The 20,594-nt window shown below is 46.9% G+C and overlaps 1 protein-coding gene across 1 annotated transcript in view; it reads right to left on the bottom strand.

The window, feature by feature from the left end:
• The window catches only part of LOC146063424 (uncharacterized), a 55,385-nt gene extending 36,534 nt beyond the window's left edge, over positions 1-18,851 (bottom strand). Inside the window, exon 1 of the mRNA XM_083175772.1 lies at positions 18,609-18,851. The gene's annotated coding sequence lies outside the window, so the exon portion shown is untranslated. The remainder of the gene's footprint in view (positions 1-18,608) is intronic.
• Positions 18,852-20,594: the final 1,743 nt, after the last annotated feature.

The following is a 20,594-nucleotide window of genomic DNA, read 5'->3' as shown; positions in this document are numbered from 1 at the left end:
GGAGAACCTGATGCTCTTAAAACAGCTGTACGAGCATGTGTGGAAGGGCCACAGTGCATGGTAACGCTGAGCCAGGACCTGGACGCTGCAGAGAGGGAACTTGGGCTGTGGGGAGCCTGGGAGACCATCAGTAATGCACAACTAGGATAGGGCTCACTGCACAGGAGGTTGTTATATCCATTCTGTACCCCACTAATACTGTGTATATTGGTCTATTAATATATTTTTGTGTGTGTGAGGTGCCCATGAACAGAGCAAGTTGTACCTGATACTTTCACATGAAATTTATTTAAACAATAGGAAAGGGGGCATGGCCACACCCCCTTTACCCGTGGCCACGCCCCTCCCCAAATTTGTACCGATTTTTAGGTATAAAATGTTGGAGGGTATGCATACATACATACATACATACATACTCCATCTCTAACATACATACACCACTGCTGAAATATATATAAAAACACAAACCGCCTCTCCTATACATACACACCAGCTACATATAAGGTACACACACACACACATACACTGCCTCACATACATACACACATATACACATATATCTAGCAGAAGACAAGAAACTACACCGCTGCTGGCCAGCACAGGCCAGCGGCAGAAGAAAGAAGATGGCGGCTGTCCCCGGAGAGGCCAGCAGGGGTGGAAAACACTAGAGCTGAAGAAGCTCCCCACAGTGGCCTTGTTGGTGGCCACCTACCTCCTACCCTGGATCACCGGGTGATTGTGCATTAGGCCTGTGGGGTAAAGTCAGGCCTACTCGGCCTGGGGGCATATAGTCAGGCCGTGGCCATATAATTGTGGGGCCCTCCTGGCCTTTTATTCAGCTGTTACTAGGCCCAAGGCCCCCAGTAGGTCGGACTTTAAGCCTGTGGTCAGTTTAGTCAGGTACTAGGCCCGTGGCCATTGTTGGTTAGGCCTTAGGCCTGTGCACAAGTAGGGGGTTCTAGGCCCAGTATAATTGTTGGCATAGGGAAATGAATGAGTGATCTGGGCTCCGGGCCCAGATCTCTCCAACCGGCCCAACTAGGCAGGCACACAGGCCTCTACCCCCTTAGAAGTGATGCTGGAAACTAGGCTCAGTAGAAAAGAGTTTCCCCTGTTCCTTCATTAAAAGGTGGATAGCAGTGGCGTAACTATAAATTTTGCTCCCCCCTGCCAAAATAGCTTGTGGCGCCCCTCCCCCCGGGGGGGAGCAAATTTATTACAGGGGTCCCTTCCAACTCAGGTATCCAGTGTCTTTATGCCTCGTGCCATGCAAGAGGTATAGTGTTGCCTAATAGTTTATCACTGGCCCAGCAGGATGGGAGTCACCAGGACTGTGGGGGTCACTCACTGTGCTTCCACCCAACACAGAGTAGGACTCTCATTTATATTTCCTTGTTTCTTTCTCCTCTCACTCATACACCCTCTGGTCTCTATCATACAGTATTCCTTCACATATCTCTTCTTTGTCTCTCTCATTCTCTTTAACACCTTTACTATCTCCTTTTATTTCTGCCACATACACACCTATATGTCTTTATTTTATTCTGCTGCTCATACATACAAATATAAATCATATACTGCCTTTCACATACATCCATTGCCTTTATCATACATACAAACACAGCTGCTCTCATACATACATATACACACCCTTTTGCATACACACACTACCTCTCACATACATACATACATACATACATACATACATACATACATACATACATACATACATACATACATACATACATACATACATACATACATGCACATACCCTCCAACTGTACCGTTTTAGCCGGTACAGTACCGTTTTGTTATGGTCTGTACCGGCTAAAACCAATGTACCTGTTTGTACGGATTTTCAGTATGTTCCAGCGGTGCTGCAAATTTTGGTACTTGTGAGTTATCCGGGCTGCCGATTTTTTAATCGCGCCCGAAATCGTGGGCATCGCGTCGGTCGTGGCCGTTATAAGGAGCCGCGACGTGATGCCCGCGATTTCCCATAGACAGTAATGTTAAAAGACACGATGGACCCGATTTCCGACCCGATTTCCCATAGACAGTAATGTTAAAAGACGCGATGGACCCGATTTCCCATAGAAAGCAATGTTAAAATAAAATGACAATGTGAAATTGGCCAATATGGATAGGTTTTAAAAAAAAATGTTTCATGGCCCCCCACCACCGTTAACGCCACCTCGCTATTGACGCCAACCCGAAGCGTGGCGAGCGGCGGCGGTACGCGTCCTCCGACCTTTTCATACCCCTACTATCCACGTCGGCGTGGAGTTGAGAATAGAATAGTGGGGCGAGCGCAGCGAGCCACCGAGCCCGAAGCGTGGCGAGCGGGGACGGATACCTTCACAGGTATCCGCGTCCCCTTGCGGGCTTCACAGGTGTCCGCGTCCCCTCGCGGGGGACTCTCCACACTATTCTATTCTCAACTCCACGCCGACGTGGATAGTAGGGGTATGAAAAGGTCGGAGGGGTATGAAAGGTCTTTTAACATTACTGTCTATGGGAAATCGCGGGCATCGCGTCGCGGCCCCTTATAACGGCCACGACCGACGCGATGCCCCCGATTTGGGCTAAATCGCGGGCATCGCGTCGGTCGGGTGTCCTTAAGTTAACTAAACTTAAGGACAAAATCGGCAGCCCGGATAATTCACAAGTACCCAAATTTTGAGTATATCTATGCTTCCACTCCAGTGATTGGGCAGTCCATGAGGCAGTGAATCCATCTGATTGGCCAGTGCTGTGTCAGTCACCGCGCTGCTGCCTCTGATTGGGCAGTCCTGGTGATAGCAGCACTAATTGCTGTATGATGGTTAGCCAGTTACTTCTGGTCAGTGTGTGTCCCCGGTCCCGGCTAGGACGGCTCCGACTCTGGGGCGATGGCTGCCTGCGATGCGGCCGGACTGTGCGTGTGTGCACTCACTGTGCACCGTGTCCCCACAGGAAGATGCTCCCTGATCAGCAAGGAGAACCTGATGCTCTTAAAACAGCTGTACGAGCATGTGTGGAAGGGCCACAGTGCATGGTAACGCTGAGCCAGGACCTGGACGCTGCAGAGAGGGAACTTGGGCTGTGGGGAGCCTGGGAGACCATCAGTAATGCACAACTAGGATAGGGCTCACTGCACAGGAGGTTGTTATATCCATTCTGTACCCCACTAATACTGTGTATATTGGTCTATTAATATATTTTTGTGTGTGTGAGGTGCCCATGAACAGAGCAAGTTGTACCTGATACTTTCACATGAAATTTATTTAAACAATAGGAAAGGGGGCATGGCCACACCCCCTTTACCCGTGGCCACGCCCCTCCCCAAATTTGTACCGATTTTTAGGTATAAAATGTTGGAGGGTATGCATACATACATACATACATACATACTCCATCTCTAACATACATACACCACTGCTGAAATATATATAAAAACACAAACCGCCTCTCCTATACATACACACCAGCTACATATAAGGTACACACACACACACATACACTGCCTCACATACATACACACATATACACATATATCTAGCAGAAGACAAGAAACTACACCGCTGCTGGCCAGCACAGGCCAGCGGCAGAAGAAAGAAGATGGCGGCTGTCCCCGGAGAGGCCAGCAGGGGTGGAAAACACTAGAGCTGAAGAAGCTCCCCACAGTGGCCTTGTTGGTGGCCACCTACCTCCTACCCTGGATCACCGGGTGATTGTGCATTAGGCCTGTGGGGTAAAGTCAGGCCTACTCGGCCTGGGGGCATATAGTCAGGCCGTGGCCATATAATTGTGGGGCCCTCCTGGCCTTTTATTCAGCTGTTACTAGGCCCAAGGCCCCCAGTAGGTCGGACTTTAAGCCTGTGGTCAGTTTAGTCAGGTACTAGGCCCGTGGCCATTGTTGGTTAGGCCTTAGGCCTGTGCACAAGTAGGGGGTTCTAGGCCCAGTATAATTGTTGGCATAGGGAAATGAATGAGTGATCTGGGCTCCGGGCCCAGATCTCTCCAACCGGCCCAACTAGGCAGGCACACAGGCCTCTACCCCCTTAGAAGTGATGCTGGAAACTAGGCTCAGTAGAAAAGAGTTTCCCCTGTTCCTTCATTAAAAGGTGGATAGCAGTGGCGTAACTATAAATTTTGCTCCCCCCTGCCAAAATAGCTTGTGGCGCCCCTCCCCCCGGGGGGGAGCAAATTTATTACAGGGGTCCCTTCCAACTCAGGTATCCAGTGTCTTTATGCCTCGTGCCATGCAAGAGGTATAGTGTTGCCTAATAGTTTATCACTGGCCCAGCAGGATGGGAGTCACCAGGACTGTGGGGGTCACTCACTGTGCTTCCACCCAACACAGAGTAGGACTCTCATTTATATTTCCTTGTTTCTTTCTCCTCTCACTCATACACCCTCTGGTCTCTATCATACAGTATTCCTTCACATATCTCTTCTTTGTCTCTCTCATTCTCTTTAACACCTTTACTATCTCCTTTTATTTCTGCCACATACACACCTATATGTCTTTATTTTATTCTGCTGCTCATACATACAAATATAAATCATATACTGCCTTTCACATACATCCATTGCCTTTATCATACATACAAACACAGCTGCTCTCATACATACATATACACACCCTTTTGCATACACACACTACCTCTCACATACATACATACATACATACATACATACATACATACATACATACATACATACATACATACATACATACATACATACATACATACATACATGCACATACCCTCCAACTGTACCGTTTTAGCCGGTACAGTACCGTTTTGTTATGGTCTGTACCGGCTAAAACCAATGTACCTGTTTGTACGGATTTTCAGTATGTTCCAGCGGTGCTGCAAATTTTGGTACTTGTGAGTTATCCGGGCTGCCGATTTTTTAATCGCGCCCGAAATCGTGGGCATCGCGTCGGTCGTGGCCGTTATAAGGAGCCGCGACGTGATGCCCGCGATTTCCCATAGACAGTAATGTTAAAAGACACGATGGACCCGATTTCCGACCCGATTTCCCATAGACAGTAATGTTAAAAGACGCGATGGACCCGATTTCCCATAGAAAGCAATGTTAAAATAAAATGACAATGTGAAATTGGCCAATATGGATAGGTTTTAAAAAAAAATGTTTCATGGCCCCCCACCACCGTTAACGCCACCTCGCTATTGACGCCAACCCGAAGCGTGGCGAGCGGCGGCGGTACGCGTCCTCCGACCTTTTCATACCCCTACTATCCACGTCGGCGTGGAGTTGAGAATAGAATAGTGGGGCGAGCGCAGCGAGCCACCGAGCCCGAAGCGTGGCGAGCGGGGACGGATACCTTCACAGGTATCCGCGTCCCCTTGCGGGCTTCACAGGTGTCCGCGTCCCCTCGCGGGGGACTCTCCACACTATTCTATTCTCAACTCCACGCCGACGTGGATAGTAGGGGTATGAAAAGGTCGGAGGGGTATGAAAGGTCTTTTAACATTACTGTCTATGGGAAATCGCGGGCATCGCGTCGCGGCCCCTTATAACGGCCACGACCGACGCGATGCCCCCGATTTGGGCTAAATCGCGGGCATCGCGTCGGTCGGGTGTCCTTAAGTTAACTAAACTTAAGGACAAAATCGGCAGCCCGGATAATTCACAAGTACCCAAATTTTGAGTATATCTATGCTTCCACTCCAGTGATTGGGCAGTCCATGAGGCAGTGAATCCATCTGATTGGCCAGTGCTGTGTCAGTCACCGCGCTGCTGCCTCTGATTGGGCAGTCCTGGTGATAGCAGCACTAATTGCTGTATGATGGTTAGCCAGTTACTTCTGGTCAGTGTGTGTCCCCGGTCCCGGCTAGGACGGCTCCGACTCTGGGGCGATGGCTGCCTGCGATGCGGCCGGACTGTGCGTGTGTGCACTCACTGTGCACCGTGTCCCCACAGGAAGATGCTCCCTGATCAGCAAGGAGAACCTGATGCTCTTAAAACAGCTGTACGAGCATGTGTGGAAGGGCCACAGTGCATGGTAACGCTGAGCCAGGACCTGGACGCTGCAGAGAGGGAACTTGGGCTGTGGGGAGCCTGGGAGACCATCAGTAATGCACAACTAGGATAGGGCTCACTGCACAGGAGGTTGTTATATCCATTCTGTACCCCACTAATACTGTGTATATTGGTCTATTAATATATTTTTGTGTGTGTGAGGTGCCCATGAACAGAGCAAGTTGTACCTGATACTTTCACATGAAATTTATTTAAACAATAGGAAAGGGGGCATGGCCACACCCCCTTTACCCGTGGCCACGCCCCTCCCCAAATTTGTACCGATTTTTAGGTATAAAATGTTGGAGGGTATGCATACATACATACATACTCCATCTCTAACATACATACACCACTGCTGAAATATATATAAAAACACAAACCGCCTCTCCTATACATACACACCAGCTACATATAAGGTACACACACACACATACACTGCCTCACATACATACACACATATACACACATATATATATATATATATATATATATATATATATATATATATATATATATATATATATATATATATATATATATATATATATATATATATATATTTATTACACATACATACATAATACATACATACACACATACATATATATATATATATATATATATATATATATATATATATATACACACATACATATATATATATATATATATATATATATATATATATACACACATACATATATATATATATATATATACACATACATATATATATATATACACATACATATATATATACACATACATATATATATATATACACATACATATATATATATATATATACACATACATATATATATATATACACATACATATATATATATATATATACACATATATATATATATATACACATATATATATATATATATATATATATATATATATACACACATATATATATATATATATATATATACACATATATATATATATATATATATATATATATATATCTCTCTTCTCCCCTCCCCAGGCCACCTTCAGCGGGTTGTGAATACAGGTAGGCAGGGAAAAGGCACCTTACCGCTGGTGTGCCCACTGATCCTTGGATTACTGCTGTGGCTGCCGGCTCCGTTCCCGCCCATGATGCTGGCATGCTGCTCCCCGGACTGACCCTGCTGCTTTCGGCTCTATAGCACCGGCGCTGCCCAGCACTGCAGTCACTGCTGCTTCTCCTGTCCCTCCGTGCAAGGCCGGGCCCCCGCCCTCCCTCCCATTGGACAGCCGAACGCCCGCCTGCTCGCCCATCAAGGGCAATGTGACAGTCCAGACTGACAGTGAGAGACTGTCATGGCTGCGTCCGTGCCGCGGCCGACTCGCCTGTGCGGTAGCGGCAGGCGGCGCGCCAGCAAACACACTGACACACAGCAGCATATGTGTATATCGTCATTTATTTGTAAATGACACTTCTGGGGTTTTGTCCATCAGCGCCGGCGCCCACACAGCCCCCCGCTCCCCCAAGCAGTGGCGGGGGCTCCCTTACACTAGCTACCCCACTAGTGGATAGGCTGTCTGGTTGCCACCTTTCCAGGTTAACCCAGCAGAGAGAAAGAGTACAGTTTCCCATGGGTGGTTGGGGGTTAAGAGGTGGACAGGCTGTGCGGCTGTCACCTCTCCGGTCCCCAAGTAGGACCAGCGGGAATAGCCAGGGGTGTGTGTAAGCTGGCCAGCTCTAGGTAGGGAGTTGTGACACCAGAAAATAGGCAGAGATTTGAAGGGACAGTTCAGTTGTAAATCTTGTGTTGTACTGTATTACATGTGTGTATAGTGTTCGTGCAGAGCAAAGTTGTTTAGCTGGTTTGATTTAGTTGTGTCGCCCCACACACCCTTAGTCAGTTCTAGGGCTTTGTGTTATTTATAGTAGTTGTGCCACATTTAAGTAGTGTTAGGCTCTGCACGTGTCTTTTGTTCTCGTCTCCTTACAGGAGAACCGAGGGGGAGTACAAGATTGAGGACAGTGAACATCATCTTGTCCGTCTATCTTTGGGTGTCTGTCTCTGCCTATCTCCCTACCTTCAAGCAGAATGTGCACCCTGTGCAAGGTCAAGTTTTCACCTGAGTGCATAAGGGACTAAAGGGGACACTTCGTGTTCTGAGGCTGTGTTCCGAGGATGACGCTCCCCGGAGCCCAAAGCTTAATTCAGAGGCATAGCTAGGGTGGCGCTGGTGGAGCTTGTGCTCCGGGCACCAAAGGTTTGCAGGGCGCCCCCCTGCTGTGTCCTGTGCGGCGCCATGTATACTTACATCGCCCGCCACAGGCATGCACACGGGGGGTGCCAGGGGTGCACAGGCACCTCTTAATGACCTCCTGTACCCCTCACACGATTGCACACATGCCGCACTGCCTCCAGTCCCACCAGTCATGGCCGCGCGGTCATTCAGCATGATGCTGCTTCCCCCGGACTGTGGCCCCACCCCCCATCGCATTGAGCCAGCCCTTGCTCCCTTTCCATCCCTCCTGTCCTGCGCTGTGCTGCCTGGGGATGGAGGAGGGCGGGAAGATGCTGCTTCTTCTGTGGTGTGCTCATCCAAATAGGAGGAAATGTCTGGCGGCGGCCTGACCGGGCAATCCCCCAACTAAAGTAAGTGCTGCACGTATATTAAGGCTAACTAGCCTAGCCCAGTGTGCAGCCTGAGTCACTTTGACTGTGGTCACTGCACATGTTTGGGCTAGGAGGGGCTCATTTTGGGGAGCACTATTTGCAGCAGTGCAGACTGGAAAGGGGGGGGGGCATACAGGGTGAATATATATGATTATAGAATAATATATGTGCACATAGTAAAAATGGGGGGGCGCCGTGATGTGAGGTTGCTCCGGGTGCCCTGGCTACACCCTACACCACTGGCTTAATTGTGTAGACTCATTGCGGGACAGAGGGCGCATCAGTCTATGTCAAGGAGGAACACAACTCATCTCTTCTCCTTCCTCCTAGGGGATTGTGTTGAAGTTTACCAGGACCGTGGTTTGTCACGGCCTGAAGGTGAGAAGGTGCAGCACCAGGTACGTGGTCAGGATACACCTGCATGGTAGCAGGCACCATACCGCACCACCACCCCCTTTACTATGGCAGCCCTATATACAGCCAGGTGCATAACAGTATCATACCTCCCAACTTTGTGACGATAAGAATAGGGACACTCGCGTCCGAAAAGGGGGTGTGGTGTATGCAAATTAGGCCGCGCCATCATTTTCGCCCGCGAATAGACGCTGTGGGCATGCCCACAGCGTCTATTCTGTGAGATTGGGGGGGGGGGGGGGGGGACTCCCAACTGCACCCCCCCGCAGTGGGATACTGCCGGCCACGGGAACGTACCCGAAAAAAATCGGGACGTTCCCGCGTTTAGAGGGACAGTTGGGAGTTATGCAGTATTCCTTTTGGACTGGTCAGTTATCTGTGCACTAGTTTTTCCCTTAGCCGTGTCTACATAGCATTCGAGGGATATTACTGTAACAGTTATTAAATTGTGCATGTGTGTTTTACTATTGTGAGCAGCAATGTTCTGCCTTCTTTTTACACTAAAACTGGCTGGATGTCCTCAGCAGCCTCCATGTTATGTGAGTGTAAAGGGCCAGCGACTTGTTGTTGCTTTGTTATTTTTTGATCATTTTGTGCATATGGCTTGTACATTTATCCTTTATTTTACCATATATCATGCTGTCCTTTAATGTATTAAAAATTGAATACATTTGTACGATTATATAACCAATAGTCATTGTACATAATCCATGTCATTTATGTACCCTGCAGCAACATTTATGTTCACTCCAGGGAAACTCTTGATTTAAAGCCTGGGTTTGACCTAATATAGCATGTTGTCGTACAATATTTAGAGTCCCATTTATCAATGAGATACATACGTTTAAAAACATTTTGTATGATAAATGGGCCCAAAAGGTTGTTTGATAGCAAATACAGGAATGTGAAGTATGATCATCCATAACAGCATGTCTCCCTCTAGTGGTGGAACGCTGAACTACAATAAAATGGATAAAATATATATTTTTTTATTTACACACACTCTGCTGCTTGTATAAAGTCCTGTAGATTTTAATCATTAACCCCTTCCTGACAGAGCTAGTTTTTGCCTTCCTGACAGAGCCCTTTTTTTCCAAATCTGACATGTATCACTTAAGTGGGGATAACTTTTTTTTGCTTTTACTTATCCCAGTGATTTTGAGATTGTTTTCTCATGACACATTGTACTTCAAATTAGTGGTAAATTTGGGTTGATACAGTCTGTGTTTTTTTGTGAAAAATACCAAAATGTCGTAAAAAAGTGGAAAATTTAGCAATTTGCAAAATGTTAAATTTTCTGCTTGTGAGACAAATAATCATACCACTCAAAATAGTTAATAACTAACATAGACCATATGTCTACTTTATGTTTCCATCATTATTTCAACCTGTTTCCATCATTATTTCAACTTCCTTTTAATTTTTTTGGACACTAGGAGGCTTACAATATGAATAGCAAATTCTCAATTTTTCAAGAAAATTTCAAACACTGATTTTTTTAGGGACCAGTTCATTTCTGATGTGACTTTGAGGGACTTGTATGTGAGACACCCCCATAAATGATGCCATTTCAAAAACTGCACCCCTCACAGTATTCAAAACAGCATTTTGGAAGTTTGTTAACCCTTTAGATGTTTCACAGGAATTAAAACAAAGTGTAGGTGAAATTTCAAAAAAAATTTTTTTTTGCAGATTTGCAATTTTAATACATTTTTCTAAGGAACACAGTACATTTTACTAGAGAAATGTGACTAAAAATTGATTCCCCCAATTCTTTTGTTTTCATAAATATCCTATATGTGGCCCTAGTGTGCACGTTGACCAAACCACAGGCTTCATAATAGAAGGAGCACCTACTTGATTTTGGAGCCTCCTTTTTATGAGATTATTTTTTAGGCACCATGTAGGTTTCTAGGCACCATAAGATGCTAAAAGTTAGGAACCCCCCCACAAGTGACCCCATTTTGCAAACTACACCCCTCAGGGAATTCATCTAGGGGTATAGTGTACATTTCAAACCCCCAGGGGTTTCACCAATTTTGATACAACTGGGCTGTGCAAATGAAAAATTACATTTTTTACACAAAAATGCAGTTCTGGCTCAAAATTTTTCATTTTCAGAAGGTATGAAGGAGAAAAAGCACCCCAAAATCTGTGCCCCAATTTCTCCCGAGTACGGCAATGCCTCACATGTGACCAAAAAATACCAGTTGGGTGCATGGCAGGACTCAGAAGGGAAGGAGTGATTTTTGGATTTTGCGGCTCAGATTCTGGTGGAATGAACGGTGGGTGCTATGTGGCATTAGCAAGACCCCCGAAGCACGGTGAAATTATAAACCTAATAATCCATAGATGTGTGGTATATTTTAAAACACTCCTTTATACATAGGCCGGGTTTGTCGGGGCAAGTGTCACACTGGAAAATAGTTTGCTTTCTTATTCCCTTTTTATAGCAAACTTTGCACCTTTTTTGTGTCCTGCCCTTTTTTCCAGTGGAGGGGATTTCATCAGGAAAATGCTGCCCTGGTACAAAACGGGGGCCAGTACTAGAAGTACTGGGGCCCTCTGCCTGCTGGTTCCCAAATATTAGGCCCTTTATGACTTCCTCTAGAAAGTGCATAAATGTCCCCCTCTGGCCGGTAGAACGGAATAGCACGTAAGCGTTATACAGTGCCATCTGGATGATATACACGGCCAGCTTCTTGTACCAGATTTTTGTTTTCCGCAGGGCACTGTACGGCTTCAGTACCTGATCTGAAAGATCCACTCCGCCCATGTACCTATTGTAATCCAGGATACAATTAGGTTTTGAGGTGTGGGTACTGGTACCTCGTACAGGGACGGAGGTGGTACTGTCTCCGTGAATTGTTGTCAGTATAAGGACATCCCTCTTGTCCTTATATTTGACCAACATATTTTCGGTGCATATTCCCCTGCTTTCACCCCTTCTCATTACTTGGGCAATGTGCGTTTTTGGGAGGCCTCTTTGGTTCTTGCGCACAGTACCGCAAGCTGCTGTACCTCTTTAACCAAGGGACTTAAACAGGGGGATGCTAGTGTAAAAGTTATCCACATAGGGTGATAACCTTTATCCAGGAAGGGGTGCACTAAATCCCAGACAATTTTTCCACTAACACCTACGAGGGAGGGGGGGCATTCTGGCGGTTCAATTCTTGAATCCTTCCCTTCATATACCCTAAACCTGTGAGTGTACCCTGAGGTGCTTTCACACAGTTTATACATTTTTATGCCATACCTTGCCCTCTTACTGGGAAGGTACTGGCGGAATTTAACCCTTCCTTTAAAATGTATAAGGGACTCGTCTATGCAAATGAATTTATCTGGGATGTACATCTCTTCAAATTTGGCACTGAAATGATCAATGACCGGCCTGACTTTGAATAGCCGGTCAAAGGTGGGATCATCTCTGGGTGGGCACTGTGCATTATCGTTGTAATGCAAAAATTTAAGGATCGTCTCAAATCGAGCCCGGGTCATGGCCATACGGTAAAATGGGGTGCTGTACAGAACATCTGTACTCCAATATTGCCTAATTTCTGGCTTTTTTACTATGCCCATATGAAACACCAGACCCCAAAACGTCATCATCTCTACTGCATCTACAGGGGTCCACCTAGCAAATGATGACGTGGGGTTTTGAGCAATAAACTGCTGGGCATATAAATTAGTTTGGTCCACCATTAAATTTATAAAATCATCAGAGAAAAATAATTTGAAAAAGTCAATTTCTCTGAGACCTGTGGAATCAAATTGGATTCCTGGCATGGCCAAAAAAACTCAGGAACCTGGGGCTCAAAATTGTCTGGTGGTGGGGTCCATACGAGATCAATTATTGGGGGGGGGGGGGTCTCAGCTGCTCTACGGGGGCGTCTTTGAGGGGGTCCCTCATCACCAGAGGAGGAAGAGGAGCTTAAGACGAATCCTTCAAATTCCCCGCTTGCCTCACTGGCTGTGTCAGAGTCAGAGGCAAGCATGGCATATGCCTCCTCCGCTGAATACATTCTTCTGGATGACTGGGATGACATTTGGGATGACATTTTTATTTTTGTGTTACTGGTAGTGAAATGTTTCAACACGTGTATAGTGTAGGGGGGGGGGGTACAAACTTTATTTCAACCCGGGGGGTATGTAGTGTGTATGTAGTGCAGAAAAAAAAAAATACTTTATACAGGAATTTGATCCCAATAAAAAAAAAAAAAATTGAAGGGGTTAGGACACCCACAAAATCACAGTGTGTGTAAAAAATAAATAAAAAAAAGACCCCACAGCACCCTCAAAAAAAAAAAAAAGGTGATCAGTGATGCGACACTGATTACCAGTGAGGGGCAGCAGGTGCACGACCTTTGGTGCAACTGGCAGCAACTGACAGGTATATATAAAAAAAAAAAACCTCTGCACCCCCAAAAAGTTGCTGATCACCTCAGATATAGTGATCAGCACAAAAGGCGGGGGCAGCAGACACAAAATATAGCACTCTCTATCACTCTCTGTCACTATCTCTCTCTATCTCTCACTATCTCTCACTATCTATCACTATCTATCACTCTATGACACTGCAGCAGCAGCACTGACAGTTATATATATATGAAAAATAACCCCTGCACCCCCAAAAAGTTGCTGGGGGTGCACAAAAGGGGGGCAGCAGACACAAAATATAGCAGTCTCTATCACTCTCTGTCACTATCTCTCTCTATCTCTCTCTATCTATCACTCTATGACACTGCAGCAGCAGCACTTACAGGTATATCTATCTAAAAAAAAAACCTGCGCCCCCAAAAAGTTGCTGATCAGTTAATTTATACTGATCAGCACAAAAGGGGGGGCAGCAGTCAGTTATATAAAAAATATATAGCACAATCTGTCACTATCTCTCTATCGGCGAGATGTACTAAAGGGAAAATGCGGTAAAACCCCCGTTTTACCGCATTTTCCTATGTACTAAATCCCGTTCGCAGCGGTTTCGCAGGGCAGGGTATCGCCACCTTTGGGTGGCGATACCCTATAGAAGCCTATGGGCTTCTTTTCGCCGCCCGACGCGTCGCCGCAACCCGCCGCCTCGCCGACCCCCCCTTTCCCCCCTCCCTTGGGCTTACCTTCTTGCAGGTCCTCCTGGACCCCGGAAGGTAAGCCCTTCCTCCCCCTAGCAACGCAGCCGGACGTCCTTCCGGCTGCAGGGGGAGGAGGAAGCGCCGGGGACAGCTTCCTTAGCTGTCCCCGGCGTGAAAGCTGCAGAAGCCGGCAGGGAGGTGACGGAGACCCCCCGCAGACCACAGTACAGGTATCGCGGGGGGCCTCCGTCACCGCATCGCGATGCCAGCCGCATATGTTAGTACATATGCGGCGGCATCGCGGCGGGGGGGGCGCGAAGGGCGGCGATGTATTTTAATACATCCCGCCCTATCTCTCTATCTCTCTCTCTATCACACTGCAGCAGCACAAAATATAGCACTCTCTGTCACTAGCCCTCTCTATCTCTCTCTCTCTATCTAAAACTCGATGACACTGCAGCAGCACAACACTGGAAGTCACAACAAGTAGCAAGATCCCAAGCAGTGATCAGGTAAGTATTTTGCAAGGTTCTGGTCAGTATATCGCGGCAGCTAGGCACGGTGACCGCACTGCACGCAATTCCAGACCGGAATGGCGTCTGCAGTGCAGTCACCGTTAGTTTAAACCCCCCTCCATGGCTGTGATTGGTTCGTCGGTCCGACGAACCAATCACGGCCTTTGGGGGCGGGCGGGGTGAGGTGGGGTGACACCAGTGTCACCCTTACACCCCGCGGTGATTGGTGCTGTACTTTACAGCACCAATCACCTCCGATCCCTGTGTCACCGGCGAACGTTATTCGCCGGTGACACAGAAAACGCTGTGAATGGCTGTTCACACTGAACAGCCAATCACAGCGATCGCCGACGGGGGGGCGGCATCGCAGCCCCCCCTGGGCATGCAGGGACATGTCTGCTGTCAGGGACAGCAGACATGTTTAAACTGTCACCGCGTCTATAGACGCGGTGACAGTTTAAAGCCATGACGTACATTTACGCCATGTGTCGGGAAGTACTTCCCGACCATGACGTAAATGTACGTCAAATGTCGGGAAGGGGTTAATATCAGTTCCTTCCTATCCCAGTGAAGTGAACACTCTATGGGGCCCATTTATCATTGATTGCATTTAAAATGTGATCTGGGCAGAATATTACCACCCAGGATCACATTGTAAACTGCAATCCTAAATGGTGGGATGTATCATCCCCTGCCCGCAGGCACAGGGGTCCGAAAGGAGCCCGTCCTCGCAATGCGCTCAGCCGGAAGCCGGGGGTCTGCGCATGCGCTGACCCCCCACCGACCAGCTGACCGCACTGCCCAGGCAGCAGTGCTATCAGTATCCCATAGGCTATAATGGGCTATCGCCATCTTAGAATGTCAATAGCCAAGGGACGTGAAGCCAGGCTGCCCAATGTTAATACATCCGGCGGCGGTGTAGGAGGCATCGGAGATTCCTGCTGCGGTCCCCCTTTGGTACATTGGTGTGATACTTAATATTTGTGGCTAACCTCCGAAAACTGGTGTTTTCAGGGATTTAACCGCAAACATTGTTTGATAAATGCGTCCCTAAATTACCTGGTTTTACCAAGCAATTTGCATTTGATACCAACATATGCGATTAGTATTGCAAAAGGCAGCTCTAGTCTTCAGTATCACAAAGGGCAGCAAAAAGCATCTCTCCCCCTACTGCTGTGCCCGGCAGCCTCCTGCTCAGACGGCTGCAGGGACTGCTGGGCTCCTCCTCCCTGTACCCGGAAGGGGGATATTCTGTTGCTAAGGCGGAGGTCACTGGTTCGGGCAACACAACAGGAGGCTGTCCTGACATGGGGGGGCAGCGGGGGACATGAAGCCCCAGCGGTGAACCTTTGGTGCATCTGAAAATGCGGTAAAAAGCAAATAACGGGGTTTTTACCACATTTTCTGTTTAGTACATCTCGCCCTTAGAGGGAAATACAGTGGAGCAGTGGCGTAACTAGAATTTGTGCGCCCCCCCGCCGATATATATGCTCTGCTCATGGACTTCCTTGCCGGTGGCGGTGGCAGTGGCAGAGCTGGGACTGCACCAATGTCCAAACTTCAAATAGGGGAGCCCCCCCCCCCCCCCACCACCACCACCCGGTGGGCGGGAAGCAGATTTTGAAAAAACTTGCCGGACGCTGATTGGCTGAATTCAGCCAATCAGCGTCCGGCAAGTCTTTTCAAAATCATCAGCGCTTCCCGCCGCCAGGCAAATAGCGCTAGGAGACAGAGTGACGAGTGAGTGAAAGCTGCCGCTACACCAGTCCCTGGACCCCCGCTGCCAACATACCTGTGTGCAGCCAGCAGGGGTAGGCAGCGTCCAGGGGTCCAGGGACTGGTGTAGCGGCAGCCTTCACTCACTCCGTCTCCTAGCGCTATCTGCCTGGCGGCGTGAAGCGCTGATGACTTTGAAAAGACTTGCCAGACGCTAATTGGCTGAATTCAGCCAATCAGCATCCGGCAAGTCTTTTCAAAATCTGCTTCCCGCCCACCGCCCGGCAGCGCTAGGAGCCGGAGTTAACCCACCAGTCCCCGGACCCCCGCTGCCCGTCCCGGACACACTGCCAGGACCTCACACTAGCGCCCCCGGTGCGCGTGACCCCCCCCCCAGCCCTCCCCTAGTTACGGGTTGTGCGAATTCAAACTGTGATCGATTAACAAATGAGTTCACAGTATGCATGCGCTTTGTCAAACCAACAAAAAACAGCAATTTTTTTTTTTTTTATTTCCAACCCAGATTGCAGTTTGATTGACAGGAAGTAGCCATTTTTAGGTGTTAACTGGCCATTTTTGCAGAGCGTCAGGAAAAATGCAGGCTTGCCCAAGCGGTTTCCAGGAGGGTGTTTGACATCAGCTCTGGCCTAGATCAGCCTGTATCTGTCGCAGAGTTTTGGAAGCAAACCCTGTCCCTCACCTCATAACGGATCTCATGGTGGACATATAATGACAATGTACTTAATGGAATATTTGTTTCTAAATTTCTCAATATGAATCATTTGGACTAGGGTGCTGTGAAAATACTTTAATTCTCTTGGGCGCTGTGATTCAAAAGAGTTTGGGAAACACTGCTGCAGAGCATTCGGATTTATGAAGAATCAAAAGGCTTCCATCCAGTCACATCATTAAGAATCAGCCATTCTGGTTTATTGCAGACATTAATTACATAAACGCAGCCAGAGGTCAGGACAGGTATGTTACCCTGAAGCCATGAGGTATCACTCATACCCCTTTCAGACATATGGCAAAATCCCGGGATTTTTCACGTGCACAATCCCGGGACTAGGGTATGTATGAAAGGCTCTACCCGGTATATTAGTCCTCTAAAATCCCGGGTCCTGCACACCTGCAATGGACCCGGGTTTGAACCGGGATTAAAATCCCAGGTAGTATGTCTGAAAGGGGTATCAAAGACCTGTCCCACCACATATAATATGCTGTTTTCGGACACCATTACCTTGTAGCAAACCTGATGACAGCAATTTTGTGGCCATTTCAAAGAATTTTACAGCAATGTAAAAATCAGAAGAGCAGCTGGAGGGGAGACTGTTGTGGCCTCTGAGAGGAGAACTCAGAGACACCACTGAGCAGTGTAACACAGATAAAAAGGTAGAAGCATTAGTGAATTTAAAACATATGTATGTCCACAAGCATCTATTGTTATGGAGCAGACATAAGGGCACTTATTCAGATCTGATCGCAGTACAAATTTTAAAAATGGTCAAAACCATGTGCACTGCAGGTGGGGCAGATGTAACATGTATAGAGAGAGTTAAATTTGGGTGGGGTGTATTCAAACTGAAATCTACATTGCAGTGTAAAAATAATGCAGTAAACAAAATAACTCACACAAATCTAACTCTCTGCATGTGTTACATCTGCCCCACCTGAAGTGCACATGGTTTTGCCCATTTTGAGAACAAATCTGTACTGCGATCAGATCTGAATAAGGGCCAAGGTTCACTCCAAGCAGCCACCATGTCTTTGCAGGTAAGAGATAAGGCCCATACACAGTATAGGATGCCTGGGATCTTTGTAAAAAAAAGTGCTCTCATCTGTAAATAATCAGACGACGGGCAGGATATTAACAACCCATGAAAGCATACACACTGTGCAATATAATGAACGATATCACATATGAGTGTCAAAATCAGCTATTAGCTGTATACAGCTTCCAATCACACAAACCTGTGTGGAGTCAAGCTGAGAGCAGACCACAAGGAGTGTGAGACACACAGACCCCTTGCTCATCCAGATAAGGGTAAGATATATCTTATTAGCACACATTTCTTGGAGGCTAATGTTAAAAATAACACAGGCCTCCTTGGAAACATCACACAAAGGTCTTCCCACGAGTTTATTTATTAACAGTTTCTTACATAGTGCATACATATTCCGCAGTGCTTTACAGAGAGTTACCCCAGCATAATACAGTTCTTACCAGGATCTCAGCAGACTTGTCAGGGTCCTGGCTGCTCTGCCACTGGGCTGTACCAAATAGTGGGTTCCCAACAACTAGGCTTATAGGGATACACCAGGACACCTCCCAGGCCCTCCAAAATACCGGCTGCCCAGTCACTGCTAGCTTCTGGCAGCACAGCCTTTCTACATACACAAGTTATACACCCTCTCCTAGCACTTATTCCCTTTTAATGCCACGTTGAAACATAACTAGGGGCTTGTTCATATCACAGGACCAGAAAAAAAAAAATCGTAGAGGAGCATGCTGGGAGATGCATACCTCCCAACATGACCCTCTCCAGGAGGAACACAATGCTCTGTTCCTGGACTTCCCTGGTAATGTATGATTGCCATCACCTGTTTTAAACAGGTTAATGGATAAGAAAGGTGTGTCACCACAGGTGATGGCAATCATACATTAAAGGTGCCCACACACTAGAAAGATCTGCGATCTTAAGATGTGCGCATAAATTAGCCTTCAAATCTTTTGTCCGATCTGGACAAAAGATTTCAGGCAAGAGTACATCTTTTACCAAAGATTTTTCTTAAGATCCCGTGTGCGTTCCTATGGATCTTTTGTTAAATCTTCTGATCTTTTGTGCAGCACGTAAGATCAGAAGATTTAGCAAAAGATCCACGTGAGCGAGCATCGGCCGATTTCCGACCGATTATTGACCGATTATCGGTAAATATAGAGCATTTTGTCCCTCCTGGAGAGGGTCATGTTGGGAGGTGTGGGGCAGGTAGAGGAGGGAGAGGATAATATGGGCCGGAAGTTCTAAGCTTGAAAAGTGATAACATGGAGAGTGATAAACCACCAACCAATCAGCTCCTACCTGTCATATCACGGGCTGTGTTTGAAAAATGACAGGTAGCAGCTGATTGGTTAGTGCCGTGGTTCTCAACCTCAGTCCTCAAGTACCCCAAACAGTTCACGTTTTCCAGGTCACCCGGCAGGTGTACAGGTGCACTAATTACTGACACATTTTAAGACATCCACAGGAGGAACTAATGACTTCACTTGTGATTCTGTGTAGAGACCTGGAGAACATGCACTGTGTAGGGGTACTTGAGGAACGAGGTTGAGAACCACTGGGTTAGTGGATTATCACTCTCCGTTTTATCACTTTTCAAGGCATAGTACATCTCGGCCTAAAAGAGAAAGGACTTCACCACAAGGTCTACAGTGTCTAGGCCTACAATCAAAAGGTTGATTGTCAAAATGTTGACATGGTCAAAACGTCGACATGAGTTTTTCAGTGGTTTTCTTTTGGTCTACAAAGGTCGACATGAGTTCTTACATTTTTTTGTGTCTGTCAACATAGGTCGTCATGGACACCGTATAAGTGTACTCGCTGCGTTTGCCATGCTTCGGGCACAGTGCCTTGTGGTGCTTGGCACACTACTATGATCTAACTATGCCCATGTGGATGGTAAAATATGAAGTCAGCGGTTTCCCAAAAATATGAAAAACTCATGCCGACCTTAAAAAAACTCACGTCAACCTTTTTCATATAGACCTTTGACCATGTCTACCTTTTTGGCTAGACTATCGACCAATAGTATTCTACAGCCTGGATACCTCACCACACGTAGGGCATGGTTCAGACTTGTTAGCAAGTCTGCAATTTTTGCAGATGGACAAAACCAAGCTGCACTGCAGGTGGGGCTGATGTAACAGGTGCAGAGAGAGTTAGATTTGGGGGAGTTATTTGTTTCTGTGCAGAGTAAATACTGGCTGCTTTATTCTTACAATGCAATTAAGATGTGAACACACCTCTGACCTCTTCAGTGCAGCATGGTTTTGTCCACCTGCACAAATTGCTGCTTTGCTAACAGGTATGAATCAGGCCCATAGTGGGGTGGAAGGAGCACGACGGGTGTTGTCTGCGGGGAGAGGTGGTTACTCTCCCTCCACTAATACTGGGTGGAGCAAGTAACCGCAGGTAAAGAAATGTGTGCATGG

Source organism: Crinia signifera, chromosome 3 (genome assembly GCF_055691185.1).
Source record: "Crinia signifera chromosome 3, ASM5569118v1, whole genome shotgun sequence".
In the NCBI taxonomy this organism is placed as follows: Eukaryota; Metazoa; Chordata; class Amphibia; order Anura; family Myobatrachidae; genus Crinia; species Crinia signifera.
This window is presented reverse-complemented; position numbering and strand designations above follow the sequence as displayed.